Genomic DNA, 15,711 nt, shown 5'->3' on the forward strand with positions numbered 1-15,711 from the left:
GGCAAGGTATTCACACTGTGTGGCTTATTAAACAACATTGCCATCATGCATGACATTATAGTGGACTGACATAAGAAACTAATGAGAATGAGCCATTGACAGACTTTAGGCACAGACCTAAACATAGTCAATAAAATCACATCAGAAATAAGAAAAGGACCAGTATAAAACCCCCCAATCTCTGAGATATCAATGCCTGGTTTTTATTGCCTTGAGCTCTCTATTAGGATTTCTGGAGTGCTCTGATGGCTGAGCAGACTCCCTCTCTGCGTGTCAGTCTGTGTCAACATGTCTCTGCAGACTGTCACATAAAACTTGCTTATCCCTCCCTATCTGTACAGAAGGTGATATTCTGAAAATATATGGGTAAAAGATGTCTCTTTCCCTTTATATACCCTTATTTTTCTGGTATAGTTAATATTGGCTTGCTTTCTACTTTCTCTCTGAATCTCAAATTAGGGAAAAACCTAAGCAATCCTGAGACAAGATGTTGAATGTCACCAAGGTAGTGATCCATCCGTAGCTAGTATTGTGAAATCCTCATCTGCAATGTTGCTTATTGTCCCATGCTGGGGATGAACACTCTAGGTTCATGTTAAAGGGCATTCATTGCCTTTGGTCCACAGCTTTCTGTTTTAGTCATGATTATCACAGTCAGCTATAATGATACCAGTTGAGTCAAAAGAAGCAGTTGGGTAGATCTTCCTCTCTTCAGGAAGTATTCTGCATATATCTTGTGTGTGCCTTCTCAGAATCCACATACCCAAAAGTCAGCCCATTCTCCTCTGAGGCTGCTGGAATACAGTTAAAAAATGCATGTTGCCCCAGGAACATGAGATTTATCAGAGGTGGAACAGTTCCCCTCCTAATTACAAGTAAATATGCATATGTATACACATGTATGGAATAAATTTGGAATAAGTAAATAAAGACATGCATAAATATATATATATATACAACTTTGATATTCATTAGTACTTTCCTTTTCCACTGTAAAACTGTTTGTTTTGGCCTGCTGGCTTCATTTTTACTTGCCAACAGGAAATAAGCAATAGCTTGGGTCTCCAGTGTTATTTTTTGTGCAGTGGTTTCTTTTCTGAGTAGAAAAACTGAGTAAGAGCTCTGCTAAGCACCTCAACAGTGCAGATGAAATAGTTTCTGATGTGCTTATTCGTTCTGCAGCCTATTCAATGTTGTTTACTTTTTCCTCATTCTGTGCCTTGAGTGATAAGCAATACTGAATGAGGCACCACAGCCTCACTGCCCTGAGGGAAGAACAGGTAGTTTTCTGCTTTCACAAATTCTTCACTAAAGTATACACACAAGCCTCATTCTGTAATACAGAGATTGATTCACAATAGGATTCCGCTATTTCTTTGAGATACTTTTGCAACTCCCTGCTCAGTTCTGTGGGTGACAACTGAAAGCTATGTACTAGATATTCAAAAAAGACATCTATAACATCAGATGTGACAGAATTTCAAGTCACAGCACAAAATATGGAATAAAAAGTGATAATTTCCACCAATGTTTTATTGGATGGTACCTGTGACCATCTAATCAGTTTTGCTACATAACTATAACCCTGTCTACATATTTTTAAAAAACAATTTACCTCCACAGACTGCTGATTTCCTTTTGAAATGACATTTATGAGACTGTGTGAAATTAAAAGCTAATAATATCTGCAGCCCACTTTGAAAATCCCTAGAGTCCCTGGGCAGTCTGTGCTCTCATGTCCACAGCTCTTCTGGGACAACTGGGCTGGCCTCAAACACCAGCCAGGAGAACCCTAGCTAATGGTCTATACAGTCTAGAAATGTGAACAAAGGTGTCTGAAGGAGATACAGGGTCATTTAGTGTTTAGTCATGCGACACTGTTCAGGAAGGTGGAATCAGTCACCAGGATTCTCATATTCTTCATGTGTGGTTGTTTGCCTATTTTGCTGTTTTCCTGGAGTGCATTTGTTGTATTAAAAACGTATCTTGCATCAAATCAATATGCATTCAGTGTATTAAAGGTTAGCACGTAAAATGATAAACATATGTTACACATGAGAGGTCACTTGTAAATTCCTGAAGCTTCAAGTATAAATCTAGCCACTACAAATTAAAATGGTGGAGTAAATCTAATGACAGCTAGAGGCAAAAATATGGAGCGAGCAGATTTTCTTAAAAGAACTTTGAGAAAATACGTCTTTTTAAAAAAAAGTCTGTATGTACTTGAAGATTTGCGCAATACAATTATAAGTAATAAATGTGCATTTATTTAGATCATTTTGTAGCAATGTAAATTTGCAGGAATATATCAGTAAGGAAGTAGTATAGTTCCTTGTGTATTTTGGAAATGCTTGGACCTTGGACAGTCTTTGAGGCAACCTGAGTCAAAACAAAGGAAAATGGAGTACTATAAACAGGCAGAATTTCTGTTTTCATATTAAGATACTACCAGTCTTGTTTCTCCATAACACAAATGCAGAAAGTACAGGATGGCTAGATGAAACTCAGACAGATTGAGATATTTTGCAGGGCTTAACTCAGTGGAAAGGCTCCTATTCACACCAGTAAATTGAAAATCAGTACAGTTGGGTTGTTAATGAATTCCACAAAACAATCCAAAAGGCCAGGCTTTCAGGCTTAGAAAGACCAGTACTCACAACAAGGGGCACAAAGGGAATTTCAAAGCAAAGTAGAAAGCTTCTTACTGAGGTCTAATAATTACTGATCTCTGTATTGTATAAACCAAATTACTTGACAGAGAAGAATCTGAGCATTAAGAATTAATGTCTCAGTTAGGGTGTTTCAGCATCTGTTCATATCCAGACATGTTCCAAGTTATCTCCAGAAATGAAATAGAATAATTGGGTCAGATCCCAGCCACTCATTTGCCTAAACTAAAAGGGAAGAAAGAACTAGCAGTATTTATCATCATCCAGATCTGGATATTCAGGAGAGCAGTTAGACCTTTTCCATCAATTTCCTCTTAATTTAGTTACCAGCCAAAGGTTTTTCTAGTGCAGAATGTTATTATGTTTAACACCTGCTGTGTTATTGCACAATTTTCTTTATGCTGACATTAAAACAGGGAGAGAAGAGTGAGTGATTATGTTCTAAGATACAAGCTATACTTTTGAAGATTTACTCCTTGGGAATTAAAAAGAAAAAAGAATATATCTGCATGTTTGCCTTTCTCCATACTGAGGTGAGGAATACCCCACTCAGTGCCTTCTTATTTCTTATGCTTATTATCTACCTCCACAACCTGTAGAAGTTCTGTACTGCAAATTGTTTCCATGCAACAAAAAACCAATTGTGGCAGTGTTACAGTTGTAAAGGTAAGACCTAAAATCTGTAGTTATAGATAACTACTTTAACAACCACATAGGCCTAAATTTGGCAGTGCTTTCTAAAAAAGGCAATGAAGACCCAGCAGTGAAATAATCTGCCTGGCTGGCTTCTGAGAAACCCTTCTGGGGCAATCACAGGCAGCTGTGTGGTCCCCAGCTTGTGGGGACTTGTGGACAGGTCCTCTGACAGATGGCTTTGGGCTGTGGGCCAAAGAAGGTGAGCAGGCAGAAACCCACTCAAATTTCCAGATCTGCTGGGAGGCTGGTTTATATAGTCCCTGTCCAAGGTTCTGCCAGAATAGTGCTGCAAAACATTTCCATTTTACCTAATACAGGTACAGTTCACTTTTTCTTACAAGCTCTAAGTAGATTACCTGAGACCTAAACCTTCCTCTAAAATACATGTTAGGTACCAGTATCTGTAAGTGTACCAACTAATGGAGCATTTCTAGCAGGGGGTGCCGAGTGGATGTACAAAACAAGAAGATGCTCAGTGTTGGACTGACTGCAAAAAGGAACATGAATTCTTGATTTTTTTGTGGGCATATAGAGATGCGACTTATCTCTGACATTCACCTGCAGTGGACACCAAAGCAAGCACTAGTGTACATTAATGGGACTCTGATGAGATGCTGTGTATGCTGCCAGGATAAGCCACAGTCATGAGAAAATATACCATTAGCTGGTAAAATGTGGAACAGTGTAAAGTGTGGATGAGGATGCAGACAGCAGGGAGGAGAGAAGATTTTTCCTGTTTTATCATGCCTGCAATGATGTTTTATATAAACACACAGGTGAAAGCTGTAGAGTTAGACTTGTTTGTTCATCAGTGTAAGGGCTGTACATCTGATAGCTGCATCTGCCACTTTTGGCCTCCATCAGCAGTTTGAGGGGTGAAAGATGTCTGATTGAATTAAAATGCTATTTATCTTTAAAACACAACTTGTGGAAGGCTTTTCTAGAGAGACAGTTGATGGAGAGTCCTTGTTCAGCTATTTGTTCAGTGATTGCCACCAGGTTAATGTTTCAAGTGTAGTCAACCATTTTTCAGTGTTTGAGGTTGCAACCATTTATTACTTCTACATATAAAGAGAGTATGCTTACAAGTCTGGATATAACTTGTGGAAAAAAAATATGGTAAGACTTTTGGGTGGCGGTGGTGAGAAAACAAGGAAACAAAGGGAAACACTCAGGGAAGTTCTGTCACCCTGTCAGAAATATTCTTTTTTTTTTTTTTTTTTAATTAGTCTGAAAAACTGTGAAGCCTTTGCTTTTTTTGCTTTTTTTTTTTTTTTTTTTAAGATTAGAGCTATCAAATGAAGTTGCATTTTAATCTTCTATAGTCTATTTATAATCTATAATTTTCTACAGTGATCCTAGAAGGTTAATGCTTAGTATTACTTAAAATTCATGTGAATGTAGGAGGTAGTAAAGGAATTTATGAATTAAAGGATGATTGACACTGTAAGAAGCTCTTGCTGACTTAACAAGACAATTCATTCATTTTTCAGTTAATTTCATAGTTTATTATATCCAAGATAGGTTAATGGAACATTACATTCCATTTTCCTTTTTCTTTAGGTAAAAGGGGTACTGGCACTACAGTGTTAATTGCTTAATGTTATGGTTAGATTATTGGATTGATTAAATTGGATTAGTTAGATTACTGGCTCAGAAACATGCTATCATGCATCTTATGTTCCTTCCGCTTTGGAATATTTTAGAGTTCGCAGCATTAACATTTTAGAAACCACATCCATACACAGACACATTTGGAGGTTGTTATTGTAAACTGGAACGTAAAATAAATTCCTTAAAGTTTGGCCAGAAGGATCCAGGGCTGATTGTTTGGTACAGCTAATAGTTTTTTTTTCCCTTTCATAGGAAGTGCTTGTTACCCATGTAACTTTGTTCCAAAATGTAATGCAGAGAAAAACAAGACCATGTTTTTGGTACCATTTTTCCCCCCAAAGTAGTCTAACTAGTTTGCAATGGAGATCTATCAATAAATTCTGCAGTGCCAGCTCCACCACCTGAGGGATACCTGGCAACAGTTCTCTTTCTGTGCTGCCAGCTGGTCTTTGCTGAGTGATGAACAACCACATGTTCTCCACTCCTCCGCCTCTCCCTTCCTCCACCACACACACCTAGCACCATCCCTAGGAATTAATCTCATGTTTCTGTGCAAGGTGATAATTGTGAAGAGGCACATGTTCTTTCCTCATTTTAGCAGATATTAGGAATTCTAATCCTCTTTCTCATTGCTCTTAAGAAAAGACACCACCTATTTCTCTTGACTTCTGGTCTATGAGGATCCCTATTAAACAGCTATCTGAACTTTCACTAGGAGCTGGCTGTCTCCACCTCTGCTGTTGGATTCCCAGACTGGTGACAAGTTTGTTTTCCCAGAGCAGACAGTATCATATTCATGAATCATTCCTTCCTTCAGTGACTGGTATTGAAAGTCAACTCTTGCAACAGTAAGCAATCACCAACTTTCTTGTTTACACCAAAACATCTGTCCACTTAACCCTTTGCCTGACTTTATAAATTTCTGAAGGCTAGAAGGGTTGCCTGGCAAAACCTCTGCCGTACACTCTCAGGGGAACCTGTACTCCACAGAAAAGGTTCCAGCTCTGCCTTTGGCCTTTTACTCCCTAACTTTTAACACTATTCGTTTATTACCTCCAAGCTCTCAGTGGTTATTCACATATTCACATACCTCCCTGTTCCAATAAAGGTAAAAGAAGATGGTTTACCTTGGATACATTCTTCTTGCTGTACCAGTTCAGAACTGCTGTCACCACTGAAGCCTAGCAATGAGTTTCCAGGAAGATCCTGCTGGTGGTCAGTGAGTTACATGTACAGTCTGTGCTAGTCCGTGGGGCCGCTAACGCATTTTCCTGCTGTGGTTTGTTGTTTTGTTTTTTTTTTTTTTTTTTCTTTGGAAGAATGTTTGTACTTTTGCTCTACTAAGTGGCACTCCTGATGACTGTCTTCCATATCTTGTCTGAATTTTGCAGAACCCATGCCCAGAACTGTCTGTCATATCTGAAACTCTGCTTGAGTGGAAAGCACTCTGATTTTAAACAAATGTTTCCCACTCCAACAGCAAAATTTCAGCAGTCACAATGCCATAAACTGAACCTTGCTTTTCCAAACTGCCTTTCTGTATTGTGACAGCTATTTGTTTTTGGTGGGGGGGGACTGCTTCCACACACAGCTACTTTGTGCTGGCCACTTTCTTCTCTTCCCACTTTTTTTATACTCATTCATTTTACCAGCTCATCCTTGTTGCTGGTGCTCTACAGGCCTGCCGAGCCCCACAGCACCTGTATGAACTCATGCTTTTGGGATCTATTTCCATTTTGTTTGGCACATCCATTTGCTGAGCGGGCTACAACTTCTCACTGTCCTACAACCCTGACCCCAGAGTAGCTGCATGACACTGCATTATGTTGAAACACCCACTGGAGGGCATGTCCCCTGAGTCCTGTCATGGGACTCAGTACACATGGCACTGTTCTTATTTCATGGCCCTTTGCACACCTGTTAGTCATATGAACACCATACTACCAAGATGCATCTCTCCATCACCTGAACTGGCACGTGGAATCTCAGATATCTGTAACACAGATTCTCTCTGATATTTTTCCTAAAAGAGCCTTAATTACTGTGTGAAGGGAAAACATTAAGGGCCATAAAGCTTCGAATCACTCTACCAAATCCATGACTTGCCTGAATCTAGTATCTTTTCACATTCTCCACATACAAAGAGGCATGAAATCCACAGCTGTGGGTTAGAGAAGCAGCTGAGTTGCTGGCAGGATGGAAGGCCAGAGTGAAGATAACTCACAAGACTGTAGCTAACTCCCAAGGGTACAGACATAAAGCTCCCTCCAGCACCCAACCCTAGAGAAAAGTCCATCTTTGCATGAGATGAACTTCACAGCAACTATAGCCAGTCTTATGGCTGGGAACAATGGCTGGGCAACCAGACCTTATAACTGCTCTCTGAAAGTCCCAGAAAAGAGAATGTCTGGTTTCTTCACAGTCAGAGATTGTCACACTTCTTTCCCCTCTTCCTTCTGTCTTTGTTTAATCTCTGGGGGGAAGAGGAAGAGAGCCATTTGGGTAGGAAAGCCAACAACTAGTCCTTCAAACATCATGTCTCACATCCCTTAGTCCTGTCCCCACCAAGTTTGAGAAGGTGCTGAGGAAGATCAGCTGGGGATCTTCTCAGCACCCAGTCACCTCTTTCAATGCATGCAGACCTGCCTGGTCTAGTTCAGTTCCCTTTCAGTCACAGCTGCTGCAGTCTGGGTTCACACTGAGCTGTTGGGTTTTAATGGAAACCTGGTCTCCCTTCAACCTTCTCCCTTCACCTCAGGAACGGAGGAGGAAACAGGTTGTCATATTGCTTCCGAAAGTTGATTCAACTCTTCCTGCATATTAGGCATCCCCAGCAAGGTGCTCTTGTACAGTAAAAAAAATAAAAATAAAACAAAACAAAGCCTGAAAGATTAAACTGTTTCTGTTGCAAGAATTACTATTTCTCTCCCTACCTCAAACAGGTGGAAGAGCTTGCACGTTTTTTTCTTGGGCACATCAAACTGAGAAGACTTAATTGTGTTAAGCTTTGTCTGACTCATCAGCTTCAGATCCCTGTTTTCCATCAAGTGCATTTTTGTGTATGAGGTGGAGAGAAGGTGCTGTTAGTGGTGGAAATTCATTCCTTGCTATAATAATCTTCCCAGCATTTGTTGCATATTCTTCCTCCTTTTTCTTTTTGCTTACACTAAGACACAGTGAATTTCTACTGCAACCCATAATCTCATTAGTTAAACAAAAATGCATGTTCTGTCATATGACAGGTTTCTAACTCTGGAATATGTTCTTAACTTGATTAAATTGGCTTTAGCTGTGTAACCCCTATTAACATTAATGACAGCCACACAGCTGAAGCTTTGAATATGAACTTGAGAATAAATCATTAAAATGCAATTGTTTAACTTCTATTGCCCTGCATGTCAGCGATATCAATTGGAGAGAGGACTGGAGTCTTGCATGTAACTGAATAGGTGATTAAATCCATCTCTTGATATTTTTCATTAAGATGAACCTTTTTTTCAGTTTCTTTATATCCCAAATAGTTTTGCCTCAGAAAAAAAAAATACGTTAAAACTTTAACTAAATAGATGTGGATAGGTATAAATGGATATATGTGTTCAGTGTTTCCACAGTCTTAAAACCGAGGTAGCATAACAACATTTTTTAAAAATGGAAAGCTTAAAAATCTTAAAATTGTTTCCAGATATCTAAATGGACTCATAATGAATAAATACATGTCTTTTTTTCAAAAGTATTTTTCCTTGATAAGAAATGGCTTTTTTTTTTTTTTGTGTGTGCAGAAAACACTTTGTTTCAAAGCCTAGACTAGATTTGCACTTCACTGAATACATTTTTGTACCATTAAGCAGTCAAAATGTGTTTATGTATCAGAAAATAACATTTATTGTCGCTCTGAATTTAAATCATTCTGTAAATAATAAATTAACTCCATGGGTACAAAACACTTCATATCAAAGAGGTGGTCAAACCTAAAGGCTTACAGTTCATGATTTCTTCAAGTTCATACTAAAATCAAAGAGATTAAAAATCTGCTCCAAAAGTCTACTGAATTCGGTGAAAAGGTTCCCACTGACATTAGTAGAGTTGGATAGAGCCCACCCTGGAAAAAAAAACAATAGGCTTTGAATGTGCTGAGTTCATACACAGGGCACATCCACATCTTGCAGAATGAGGCACTGACTTCCTCCAGCACGTGTAGGAGATACTGTTTGGATTTTAATTTAATCCCTTGTTGATTATTCATTGGTGTGAGGCTGAGGAGTGGATGGAATACCAAAACAGATACTTTCAAAGTCATACACAATTTTTTAGCCACTTTTAAATGCGTATTCAAACTTAAATAAAACATACTGTACATATAAACACACTGCCCACATACACACTCTTGTTCTCTTTGTGTGTTTGTATACATTCATATACATATAATCTGAGAGAAAAAGAAAGACTCTTCAAAATTTCTATTACAATTTTACATCATAAATGACTCTTTTTGTGTGATTTTTTTTTTTTTTTTTTTTTTTTGTGTGTGTGAATGAGTACTACAAGTATCTATAGGTCTGGATAGAAAAACACAGCATGCTGGAGAGGGGAATAATGCACACTGAGAAGGTAGTGTGGGAAAGTTTCCCAAGGACTTGGAGTCTGTTGAGTCTGCTAGAACTGATAAACTCAGAACACTGTGAGTCTGCCAAACCATGAGGGCACACTGGTGTCAACAGCTCCCAGTTGTGGTCTGTGGCTGCCTCAACTCAACCCCTAAACAGGAAAAAGGAATTTACAGCATTTGTGTTGGGAGTTTACAACACATGATAAGCCTAAAGAATATGATTTTTTTTTTTGATAATTGAATATTGACATTAATTTTTCAGCGTTCCAGCAATCCTACTTTCATGTTAAAATGTGACTTTCGTATCCTTTGGTTTTTATGTAAGAGTTTCATTCCCGCTACGGCTAGGCTCAAGCTTTACTTTCTGTTAAATGCTTGCCAAGTAGCACTAAAATATGCAGTTTTGGTGTTGACTGACGTTTGTATTTATTTTATGTTTGGTTCTGAAATAAGTAGATATGATATCTCCCGGTCACAGAAAGAATCAAGATGCATGTGGCATACTCAGCAGCGATGTCCTTCACCTTCCTTTTGCTATTTCTTGGGAAAAATCATCAGGGCAAGAGTAAAGAAGAGGTAATGGTTTCCTGAGGGTGATAAGCTTTGCGTGAGTAGGTTTAACTACAGGCAAACTGTAGATAGCTTTGTGTGTTATATTTGATCTAAAACCAAATCCATGTTAGTAAAGTACTAGGCTTATCCTGAAGTCTGAGGTCTTGAGCATCAATGAGGGTAAAGGCTTGAATACACATCAAGCATTGTGTAAAGAGGCAAAGTTATAGATTCATGACACGGGTGTTGATTTTTGTACTACTTGGTTTTCAGAGGATTAAGTTTAGCTATTCATTCACAATGAGGGGGCTTGAGGACTCACTGAGCAACCTAACATTAATCTGCATTAGCAAAGATTTTTAATAAACTTCATAAATATGCACTTGCAGGGCAGAAGGGGAGAGATTAAAATTGCCACGGTAAAGTTAATCTTGGCATTTCCTACCTTGAGTATTTTATTTTGTATCATGATTGTTTTCCTAGTATATGGAACACCAGGGAAGTGTTGCATAAAACTGAGAATAAATAAGAGGGAAGCATGTTCAGACAAAGCAGTCTGTCGCCCTTGCCACAGATGGTACATGGTTTCTCTAAAATGTTAAAAACAATCTGAATCTTGTGATCTTGAGAAGATGTAGTACAATGAAAACTTTTTATGGTATGTGATTTATAATGTTTTGTAATGGTTCTGAGAGCTGTGTGATTTCACAGGAAAGCCATTTAAGGCAGGAAGATTACAGCAGTGAAAAGTGCCAAGTGAAAAACACAGCAGGAGTGCAAACTAGAAGAAATCCTCTGAATAAGGAGTGCGAAAGAGCACTCACTTATTACATTTGCATTGAACAGCAGTATGAATCCATTCAGGAATAGAATCAGGAGGGAAAAAAAGGATCCATGTTGATCAAGGGGACATGGTGAGGAAACAGCCACTGAGAGCTCCTTACCTTGGCTATCCCAGGTGGCTGAGCAGGTCACCAGTTCTTCAGACACCCTGTGGAGGTCAGCTCAAAAAGATCAGGGAGGGAAAAGCTACTGTGTCAGCCCATCAGCTTTCACATCAAAGGCAAACCTAAGAAATCCTACATGGTAACTCAAAGAAACCTGATTCCTAGTACACTCCAAGGCTGGAGTTAATTATTGGATATTCCTTTCACATTTCATGTAAGCAGGAATGTATAGTTTTGGTGTTGGCTGTAATATATTTTTTCATATCTTTGAGTTATTATGATATTAAACATGAATTTGGATTGAATTTGGCAAGTGTGTATGTGTGCGTGTACATGGGACTCTTCATTCAAGGCAACAAATGCAGTTGTAAAATAGTGGGTAGGAAAATCCTGGGAAGGACCTGCAGTCTAAGAGGTCAAAGAAGCTGCCTCCCTCCCAAGGTCAGCTTACAGACTGTTGTGGCCAGGGTTAGCTCTCAGGGAGAAGCTGTTGCCATGAGGCACAAACTGGGGCCCTTCTAGCAAGAGACAGACTGAGCTCCTGTGCCCACCCTGATACAGTGATGCTCCCTGCCTTTTTGCAGGGATGTAGAACTGGAATACGTGGTGCTTTGGGTGAAAATAAAAGTGGAAAACACTGCAGAAATGCAAAGTGTGCTACTGGCTGGATGGAGGAATTCACTGTGGAGGAACACTTTTTCCCTGATCTTTCCAATCTTTAATACGCACTAAAGGAAAGAAAAATTAAAAAAAAAAAAAAAAAAAAAAGCTGCAACACGGGAGATTACATAAAGTGGAGAGTAGGGTAACAGGGCTGTAGGGTGTAGCTGCAGGTGCTGCCATTCTCCACTGGAACTCCCCTTGAGCTCCTGCTTTGTTCTCTCCAATTACGTTCACTCTCTTTTTTCACTCTGCTGTGCCTCTGTCTCTTCCTGAAGACCTTCTGCTCCTCTTTCCCTCTCACTGCTGACCATTTTCTCCACCTCTGCTCCTTTGCTTCCCCATCCACTGTGAACTGCTGTGTCTCCCCATGAGTTTTCCTCACTTTTGCCTGTTTTCCTCTGTGGTTCCTACTCCCTTCCCCCTTCCCTGTCTGTCTCCTGTGTCCTCCTGTAGCAAAGTGCATCCACCTCCATGGAGAAGTCTTTCTGCTGCCTGATCTTGTGCTCAGCACCATGGTGGCCTCCAGTGCTCATGTGGAATCATTTGTAGATGCCCTGTAGCTGCCAGATGGAGCTTGGTCATGCTTTTCTTGGGGTGAGGTATGAGCAGTCTTGTCAGGGAAAAAGAGCTCTGCCTTGAATCACCACAACTGTTCACAACAAACAGTCTGTGGAGAATTCATCTAGTAAACTAAAGCTTCCATCCAGCCTATGAAAACAGGTTTTTTTTTCCACTTGATGATCATATTTGGGCAGCTTGTCACAAGGGCAGTCAAAGACATTCCTGCTTGAGGTAACCCCCAGCCCTTCTCAGATCTCAAGTACTGTTTCCCCACATACAAGTGCTGGTTTGATTCCTAAACTTTATCTGCCCGCTCCCCACCTACCAGCTGAAGTTCCTATTCTGAACAGGACTGATTTTCTATTATTTACACAGTATACTCAGCCCTGAAAATATAATCTGAATGCAAAGGTAGAAATCTTGAGATTTAACAAAGAGACCAATTATTGCTTCATTTGAGCTCTGAGCCAAAGGGGAATGAACCTAGATTTTACAATGATGTTTCTAAATAGTGCTTTAAAACTTTCATTGTATACACCATCAATCAGAAAGAGATCTTCACCTTTTACCCAAGAGTTGAAGAGTGGGTCAAAGAGGAGAGGAGCACTGATACTCATGTAGTCATTGTAAAATGCCCCTGATCACTAAACAAACTATGTTTAAAAGGCAGAAATTTATTGAAAAGTAAAATAATCTGACAGTATTTTGTGCGATTCTGTCTTTTATATGAGGGTTAAATTAACATGAAATACAAAATGTCAACCTAACAGCAAACAACTGCTGTGTGACTGTTTGACAACAAATGCATACCTGGGCCAGATGCTGCCCGACAAATACTTTCTCTAGCCTGCAGCACCATGTGGCTGTAGGAGCTTGTTTGGGTTGTTGCAGCTCCCTGATGCCAGGACAGTGTGCTGCGGGATCAAAAGCTGCCAGCAGACAGCTCTGCAGGGGCACTCCTCATGAGATAGCCCTCCCAAGGAGGAGGCCGGACAGGGTGGTTAACTGGAACATATGGGAGAGCTGGGGCATCTCAATGTTGCCCATGAACGTAGGCAAAACTGATTGTTACTACCCAAAAGAGCAGGTGTCCTTATTCTTGCAGGCAGCTTTGGGCAGCTTTGCAAGAGTGGCCTGCTGGGCAAAGGGGAGAGAGAGGTGTTTGGGGTGATCTGAAGGTGTCGGTGTGGTTTTCCAACAGTGGGAAAGGGTGCAAGGCACCTGGCCTGAGGAGGGAGAGGGCATGGAAGGAATATACAGTTACTGGAGAAGGCTTTTGTCAAATTTTTGAGATATTGGGAGTGTATGAATCAGATAGGGGAGAGAAAGGAGGACTGCATATGGCTGGAAGAAATCAAGGGCTGGGAAGGATCTGGAAAATTTTATAGAGTCCAGGGTATCTGTGTGTTTGGATGGTGATCTTTTTCTATCTTCTGCCAGTTCTTCCCTTTAGGAACCATCTTTTCATCCTCCCTGCAGTAGAGTACATTTTAGGGCCCATAGATCTTCTTTCTCCATCCTCACACAACTATGTACAGCTTTCCAAAAAAACCTGGTCTCCTCCTGCCAAATCTCCCTTCTTTTTCCTGCAACAGCCCTTACTCACCTGCCTATATTCCTGCACCAGTGCTGCATGCCTGGTGAGGGGAGGCAGGGAAGGCAGCACCAGATCAGGTAGCCCTAGAGATTCTGGTAGCCCTAGAGATTCTGGTTGTGTGTTGGACATGCCTGGTTCCTTACTACTTGGTGAAGGAGTGGCAAGCATTTCCTCACATGCCTGACGCTCTATCAACAGCAGCAGCTGGATATTGCTTAAGTGCATTAGTTATCACAGGCAAATGTGCTATGGGCAGTTGTTTTGCCAGCAAGCTTTCCATAATGGATGGGCATCAGCTGCAGAACTGGAGTACCTAAGACTCACTTGCCCGAAGGTCTACACCCAGGTAATTTTGAAGTGTTAGAGTCTTTTCTATTGTTCACAACAACCAACACAATGAACACTGGGGCGTCTGCATTAAGTAGTAGAAAATATTAAACTTTCCCACTTCAACACAGCTTAAATAGGACTCAGAGCCAGAAGCCTTTGGAACTGACACCACGACCTCTCCTGCAGTAGCTTGGAAGCTAGGAAATAGAAAATACTGAGCTCTAAGCCCTCTTGAGCCAGAAGAGAGCACAGCTACAGAAGACAGCAGCAAAACATTTTTCTACAATGGGGAAGCCATGAGCCTGAGGTCCCTCAGGATGAAGGTCTAGAACTCAAATGTGCCAGATGATAGGAAATGTACTTTTGCTGCTGGGGTGTTATGCAAAAAGTGTCCACCAGCAACTAATGTCACCAACAGAGAGACTGGCAGAAGTTCCAGGTGAGGCTCCCTGCATATTTGCAGGAACACACATGACATCATCACCTTAGGCACAAGAAATCTAATTTTTTAAATTCCAAAAGGCTTTAGACTGCAAACTGTCCTGCCCAGAAACAGCAAGATCTTTATTCTGCGCTTGTTGTGTTAGCTCTTTAGGACATTTAGGGAAATAGGTGCTTTAAACATATTATGCCTAGACTATGTTTTCTTGAATTGTTCTCAACCTGAATGAATCTCAGGAGGTTAAATAACAATTTTGTGTCCTAAGTACTTTGCTGAAAGTCTGCCCTAGAGTTTTAAAAGAATGATAGAAGAAAAATGGAATTAAATACATAATCACACTTCGCCTATTCTGCTGGGTTAATTTGCTATGGACACAGGTAGACTTAATACCAGAAAGAAACCAGTTTGATATAGCAGATTGTGCTGGGTTTGTGTGGTAGAGTTTTTGGTAGCAGGGAAGGGGGGTTACAGTGTTGGCCACCTGTGAGAAGCTTCTTGAAAGCTCCCTTGGCTCCAAGTTGGACCCACATCTGGCCAAGGCTGGGCCAATTAGCAACGGTGGACACACATTTGTGGTAATGTATTTAAGAAGGGAAACCTGAGAGAGGGTTGGGGACTTGTGAGGAGGAGTTAGGAGATCAGTGGAATGAAGGAGGGGGGGGAGGGACGGAGGGAGGGAGATGCGCCGGAGCATGGAGCCTACCCTGTATCCTGTGGTGAGATGGCAGGGCTGCCTTCCCTGCCACCCATGGAGGTCACTGGAGGAGCAGAGATTCACCTGTGGCCTGTGGAGTACCCCTGAGACTCTGTGGGAAGAAGCAGCCCCTGCTGCTGTAGTTCAGTACTGGAAGGATTGCAACACGTGGAGGTGACCCACTCTGGAGCATCTTGAGAAGAATGCATCCCATGGGGATGACTTATTGCAGAGAGAGACACCACATGGAACAGGGGGAAGAATGCAGAAGAGTGCTTCCTCCCGACCCTGGAGGAAGAAGCAGCGAACTGTCTGCACCTTCCAACCCCTGCCCTTGCAC

General features: G+C 40.8%; 1 protein-coding gene across 2 annotated transcripts in view; it reads right to left on the reverse strand.

The window, feature by feature from the left end:
- Positions 1 to 15,711, reverse strand: part of KCND2 (potassium voltage-gated channel subfamily D member 2) — a 311,330-nt gene that overhangs the window by 92,497 nt on the left and 203,122 nt on the right. The gene's annotated exons all lie outside the window — the stretch shown is intronic.

Source organism: Strix uralensis, chromosome 5, assembly GCF_047716275.1.
Source record: "Strix uralensis isolate ZFMK-TIS-50842 chromosome 5, bStrUra1, whole genome shotgun sequence".
Lineage (NCBI taxonomy): Eukaryota > Metazoa > Chordata > Aves > Strigiformes > Strigidae > Strix > Strix uralensis.